This window comes from Wolffia australiana, chromosome 15, assembly GCF_029677425.1.
Source record: "Wolffia australiana isolate 7733 chromosome 15, ASM2967742v1".
Lineage (NCBI taxonomy): Eukaryota > Viridiplantae > Streptophyta > Magnoliopsida > Alismatales > Araceae > Wolffia > Wolffia australiana.
The window spans coordinates 13,687,808-13,694,958 of NC_135849.1; the positions used below are offsets into that span (position 1 = coordinate 13,687,808).

At 40.9% G+C, this 7,151-nt stretch overlaps 1 long non-coding RNA gene across 2 annotated transcripts; it reads right to left on the bottom strand.

Moving 5' to 3' along the window:
* Positions 1-680: 680 nt before the first annotated feature.
* On the bottom strand, positions 681-1,842 carry LOC144713285 (uncharacterized). Of its 2 annotated transcripts, none has more exons than XR_013583992.1 (2): positions 793-1,842; positions 681-709 (listed from the first exon to the last, which is right to left on the bottom strand). It is a non-coding gene; the product is annotated as an uncharacterized LOC144713285 (long non-coding RNA). The 2 variants fall into 2 exon arrangements; XR_013583993.1 differs by having other exon boundaries at positions 681-713.
* Positions 1,843-7,151: the final 5,309 nt, after the last annotated feature.

Sequence of the window (7,151 nt, forward strand, 5' to 3'; positions counted from 1 at the left end):
CCCAAAAGGTTGAAAGCTTTTCTTTATAAGGTGATAGAGGGTAAATAATTTATATATTTAATTTATACTATTTTTAATTCAATTCATAATGGTCATATATGCTGAAAAAATACCAACCAACAGGAAATTGGCCTTAAAGTCGTCAGCAGAACTGAACATCTTCACAATTCATTTTTCAATGAAACATTTTGACTTTGTTAACGTGATGTTACATATATCTTTTACATTAGAAATAAAATTTCTCTTATTTTGAAATTAAATTTCACCTGAAATCATATTATGGTTTGTGCATTATACAACGTTGAAGTAATGTCAATTTTATACGAGTTTAAAGTTGTATGTGACTTGATGCCGGACGTCGTCTTGGACGTCGTCCGGTCGGCACCGAGTATGGTGGCTCGGTACCGATAAGGGATGATGGTAGCGAACGTCGATGGTGTCGTCATCCAATGGATGTAACCCTAACGGGTTATGTAACTATGACATGATGAATGGATGTCCTACGTGTCGTACTTGCAGGCTCCGACTTGAGGGAGGCGCAGAGCTCCAAGATTGGACGGGGTCGCCGAATGACGGTGACGTTGGCCTTTCAAACTTCGTCAGAGTGACGGCTGAACAGAATCTATCCGTAGGGCTTGCACGTAATGGACGTAGTTGTCCGCACCGGTAAGACACTCAAATGTTGTAGTTCTCTCAATACCTCTCTCACCTACCTAGCCCGAGCGCGGTGGAGTCATGACGAAAATATACTGCAAAAGGTAAATAAACGAACGATGGGAGAGGATGGCATACCTCGTCGGCGGTGGCTCGTCGTGCAGGATTCGTCGACGGTCGGCGGGGGTTGAAGCTGGTGTGGTAGAGAGGCGCCGGAGAGTCGAACGATGGCTTGACTAGTGTTGATGGGCAGGAGCTCTAGGTAAAGGGCGGAGGAAGAGGAGGCGGTGGAGCGACCAACGGTGATGCCGGGGCTCAAGCGACACTGCCGAACCCGTCCGGGCGAACTGTGATAGTCAACCCGGGGAGGTTGTTTGGCAATGGCAAGCAGCAATAATTGTTCTCTCGCAGGGGGGTGGGGAATTCCAGAGGCGTCTGGTGCCGGAGGCGGGCCAAACCGTCACGAGCTGGCAATGGCAACGGAGGCTTCCCGTGGGAGTTCCTGTAGGCAGCCTTGGGCGCAGCAGTGATAGACTCCTTGGCGGAGGGATAGAATCTGGTGGCTGGGGTTCAACTTGACCGAGGCCCAGCCATCGTCAACGAATTGACCCACTGAAGCGGCTAGCAGAACGACGGCGGCGTCGTTTCTCTAGGATGGTGGAATTCCTGGGTGGCCCGCATGAAAGGGGGGAATCAACGTTCTCGTTGGGGTCATCAAACCTGAGGAGCTATCCACAGGAAGATTTCTGAGTCATCGGCGCCACTCTTGGAGGCGTGAATTCTTGGGCGTCGCTACTGGTCGACGGAAGAGGTGAGCGCGACCGTTGACCGGCGGGGCTGGAAGGACGGGTGTTTGGCCGTGTCCTTGGGAGGCAATCGGAAATACCGAATTGTCCGCGCTGCAATTTGGGGGTCACGACTCCTGGCTGTTGCTACAGGGAGTCGAAAGGGAGCGGGTAGGACGACCGTCGGCCGTGCTCCTTGGAAAGCAATCTCCACGGTGGAGGAGAGGACGGGTTGGAAGATTAGAAGGGAGCGGAGACAATTCTCTGAATTTTCCCTTACCTTCCTTCAGATCACTTCCTCCTTGGTTGCAGCATCGTTCTCCTCTTTCTCCCCCCTTTCTTTCTTCTCTATGCGAGGGAGGGAGACCAGACAAGAACGTAAACAACTTAATCAAATTCTTCCTGGTCTGCTTGTTTAGAGCGCCCCCTCTTCCGTTATAAAGGGGGAAGGTCAAATGCGCCCTAAACTGGTCAACAAAAAGGGAGAAGGGTCCATTAAGGGGGGCCTTATATAATGGGCCCCTCATTACAAGATAAAGAGGGAAATTAAAATAAAAAGAAAAGGAAAGAAAGAAACAAGGGCACAAGGGAGGGGCTCCAAAAGGGCTAAGGACCCCTCCCCAAGGACGACAAAAGATGACATGGGGTTTGTCTAAGTGCGATGGAAACGGAAGAATACGAAGACAGGAAAATGCAAAACAGGAGAAAACAAGAACGATGAAAAACAAATGCAATAGTCGAGCATCTGTCACCCGGTTTTCGATGACGGTGGCCGGTGGCGTGGACGACATCGTTTGTGATCCTTGATGGTGCGCGCCATCATGGCTTGTCTTGAACTACATACGCTTATAATCAATGAATCCTTGTCAAAATATAAATATTAAATTAATATAATAAATAAATTATTACTAGTTAAATTTGGGCCGAGTTCTGTGAGGCATTGGAAATATAAAAGCCCATTTGCTAGAGCAATATTAATTGGTAGATGAGAGCTAAAGTTTCACGAGCTAAAGTTTGAACAAAAAAAATTAATATAATTTTTTTTAAAATTTTTCCCTATATAGAATGCCGAAACATGACTCATATCATCCTTATATTTGATTCCAGTTAAGAAAGATTTGAAAAATATTTCAACTACTTTAAATTTGGGTTAACCATACTTTATAGATTCTGAAATTTAAAGTAAAAAGTCACTGGAAAAAAGTAAAATTTGAAGAATATTTCCATTCGTTTTTTTCTAATTAAAAGATATATCATGATATGAGATTTTTAATAGAGAAATAATTGGAATTCAGTGGGTTCTCGATCAATATAAATGTTATTAGCCTTGTCAAATGGAAATTTAAAATATATTACTCTTTCTGTTAGGTTTCAAAAAATGACAATTTAACCTTAGGATCTGGAAATGTTTTTGTAAAATATCTGACTTGCACATTGGGGGTTGTTTTCTATAGTGAATCACCTTAAACAATTCCACTTAATATGCGGATGAATTTTACTGGGATGTGATTGATCATACTCTTTATCACATTATGCCGCATGATTTTTTAAAACTATCGAATTTGAACCATGGTTCCCTTGATTGTACTACATTGGAAATTTTTGAGCAGTACATCGAGGACCCAATATAGTTCAAGTAAGTGTCAACACATCTTATATCAAACAGGAGACTCCAACATTTACTTAATTTATACAAAACCATTTCCTTAAAGATACATATATGGTGTTAAAGTAATGAATATTTTGTATGGTTAAATGTAATTAAAAAGTAAATCACATATATTTTAGAACTGTGTTTGACTTAATGCTTGAAATAGTCTAAATAAATTCTACATCTAGTGACATTTTTAGTACGCACATGAATTAAGTACGATTAGTTAATGAGAAAAATTAACCAAGTTCCATTGTATAGTTTCTGTTTAAAAAAATAAAAAGATGATTTTTTAGTTTTAAAATTTCCTTTCTAGTCTCACAATCTCTTTCTGAATTTGTTTTCATAAATCAGGTTGTGTTATTCAGTGTAATAACTCTATAAATAATCATACTCTTCATACACTCTCTTAGGCACTCCAAACCTATTGGCTCCCCTTCATTCTCTCTAAACAAACTTTGAATCGGAGTATATAATGATCCTTTATACTCTAGGGTCCTATAGGGATCTTTGATAAGAGAGTCTTGGAAATAACTTCCAGTCAAGATTTATTGAGAGGTATGTTTTAAGTAATAAATAATATTTTTAATCTTCTTGTAATGTGTAAAATTTGGTGCCAAGAAAGAGACAGACATGGATTACTATATCCCTATGCGACTCAATGGGACATTGATGAACAATGATTGACATTTGATGTTATAAATGGCACGACATCATGATTGTTGATTGTTACATCCTATGTCACACACATCTATAGCTTTTGATAATTTTTTCTGAGTACAATATTAGTTTTGCAGGGACTACATGAGTGACAACATCAACTAGTTCATGATAATTATATTCTATATTATTCTTGGTTGTCAATAAAAGAGATTAAGTTCAGGATTTAATCACATTTTTGGGTTAAATAAATGAATATCATAAATTTGTCCAAGGTCCTAAATGATATTTTTGAGCTATTTTAAGGTTTTTAAGATTAGCCCACTTCGCTGATCATATCAAGTGGATTATTTTTGATATTTTCACGCGGCTGAATTAAGATTTTAATTATGGTTTAAGAAATAATATGTACAACAGGAGCAGATGGAATTTGGCCAAGCCTATAAGAGATGGCATGGTTCAAGAGTTCAAAGCAGTCTCGAATGTCTTCCTCTTTTTGGGGATGATTGTGAATTTTGAATGGGTCATTACTTTTAGGGATAATGTATTTATGATATTCATTTATTATGTTCATCCATTAGATAGGGGCTATTGATTTTTCTATTTAAACTCCCTCTTTTGTCATTTACTTTCCTTTGATTTTGTATCCAATTTCTATAAGCAGAGTGGAAAAATGCACCGATATCTCATTAAGATCTATAATTGAATTATCAATAGTGAAGGTCAAAGCATTCTGAACCTTGGAAAAAGATATCTGAAGAGAAGCCCCAAAGTTTATCAAATGAATACCTATATATAGGCCGGGTAGCCATGACCTTTTGGCTCATATTAGTTTATCCCTTTTGCCTGTTCTACATTGGCAGGCTGGAGCCATAGCTCTCCAACCTTTCCAGTAAAATCCAAAGCACTTCCTGCAGCAAAAGTTACAGCATGTTCTGTCCACTGCATGCTGCTATCCAATAATGCCAATTGTTAGTATCCGCCGACAACTTACCAAACCATATAGTGGCTACGCCTGCATGGATTCTGGAACTGCATTGATCACTATTAAGTCCACTAGATCAAATTAAAGCAAAACCTATGCTGTTTTTATATAGTATTTAATATATGTTTACTCTAAAAAATGTCCCCAAAAACAGATTTTTCTTTAATACAGATTCTACCCTAGCTGGGAGATCTCAGTTTTCTAAGGTGGGTACATGTTACGTTATGACTGTCTTATTATTTATTCATGATTCAAATATTTCATGATCGTTTTTTTACTTTACATCAACTTTCTGGTAAGGGGAAAATGTGGCTTTAGAACTCCTAGAGCTTCACGTTGGATTTACACTACAATCGCCACCATATCACTGGAGTATCTAGCTTTCAGATTTCTCCCCCATTAAGTTTAAGTTTAGGAGCAATAAATTGTTGGGAAGCACTCCCAGGCTGTCGCCCAAAGATCAATGACTCGGGCCCCATAAAAAGGGATGAGAAAAACACAGAGTTCACTTCAGGAATTTGAAAAGGGATCATAAAGGCTGTTCTTATACAGGATTAAGGGAGACCAACATCATAACAAAATGGTTAAAACAGAAAAAAAGATAAATCAAGAAAATGCGCAGAGTTAACAGTTACTCTGCCCTAACAGGCTTTCATAATAAGGAAAAAGACAGGGAGAGATAGAGACCAGATAGAAGGACAGATGGAGAGAGAAGAGGTCGACAGCGGGCAGCACACTCAGCTAAGATACAGAGAATAGGTTTTCCTCGGTTGACAAGAAAGAAGGCTAACCACAACAAGGGGAATCTAGAAACACAATGAGATCTTTGTAGTCCTTTCACATCTTCTTCCCTACAGCTGTAGAGATGCTGAAGAAGTAATGAATTCTGTTTCTTGAGGAAGTCAAACCGAAAGTTTTTACATCGTAGGCGCAAGACTACACCATTTCCATTTACTGACATTCATTTTCTATACGTCAAGCATGCATGGGGAGATAACTTGGACAAAGGTACCTTTTCTTTTGAAACGGGCTGGGCAATTGTATTGTCGGCATTGCGTCCCAACTTGGGAGATAAGAAGGATGTAGCCAAGAACAGCTTGCCGACGGTTCAACATCGGATTGGCTGTTCAATTACGCCCACCGGCCAACGCCGGCAAGTCGTTCTTGGCTACACTCTGCTAACTCCCTGGTTCAGCGGAGATGGGGTGGATCTCTTCTTCAGCGGTTGGCGGTGAAACCCTCCTCCAGACCTTCCGTTCCAGAATACTAAGTGGGGTTAGTGACGATAAAGAGGCCGAATTACCATACTGATATTCCCATGGTTGAACCTGTCCGAATTCCAAAGATTTTTTTTTTGAATTGTGGCGAATAGGAGCAGAAGGACGTCGTGAATTGTACTGGTTGCTGACAAAGACATCCGATTCGTCACATCTACCGCGCGTAATCTCCGTTGGCGGTTTATGCACGTAGTAAGTGGCCCCAGAACCAGAAACCAGAATCCACTTCAATTTACTACATTCAGAGACGTTTCGAAACAGCACTTCATTATAGCATTGGATGGATGGCATAAAGCAACCATCTGAGAAAGGACAAAACCACGTCCAGATTCCGTCAATAAAAAAATGGAGAAACAACCAGAAGAGCCAGACCTTTGCATTGCGATTGTTTCGAGGATGCTTTCAGTCAGCGGAAGCCCATCTTTTCACTCTCCGGAAGTTAAAAAACCGATATCTTTTGCTTATTTCGCTAATCCAATTCTGTCCGTATGGTTAAGGATCGAGGACACTAGTATTTGCTCATTTTGCATAAAGCATTAGCATTAGATGTTTGATGTATTCTTCAATGGTCATTGTACCTTTGCCGATGTTTGCGAATTGTCTGGTCAGCTCTATTATCCGAGACTGACTTCTTCCAGTGAACACATTTTCCAGAGTTTCCCAAGCCTCCCGTGCAGATTTAGTTTTGGCGACATTGGGAAGGATCGACTCGGAGATAGTTGATTGGAGGAAGCCGAGTATTTGCTGGTCAATCCTCCACCAGCTTTCATATTTTGGATTCTCTATGGTATTCCCCTGTTGGTCTGTGACGAAGACAGGGGGAGATGCATTATTGACAATGAATCGGTTCAGACCATACCCGTTGAGGAGAGGCTGAACGACATTCCTCCACATTTGGTAGTTATGTGACTCGAGCTTGATCGGAATGGAGATTCCGGGAGGTATGACAATGGGCACCTGCCCGATTGTGGTTGCGCTTGACGAGCTTCCAGCATGAGAGACGGTGATGGTGGAAGCATGTCCTTCTTCTCCCGTTCTGAGGACGCCTGGCTCTGATACCATGATAAAGACTCTTGACAAAGATTGAGAAGAAGACAGAGGAATTGAAGAGAGAAGAAGAATGAAGAAGAAGAGAGAAA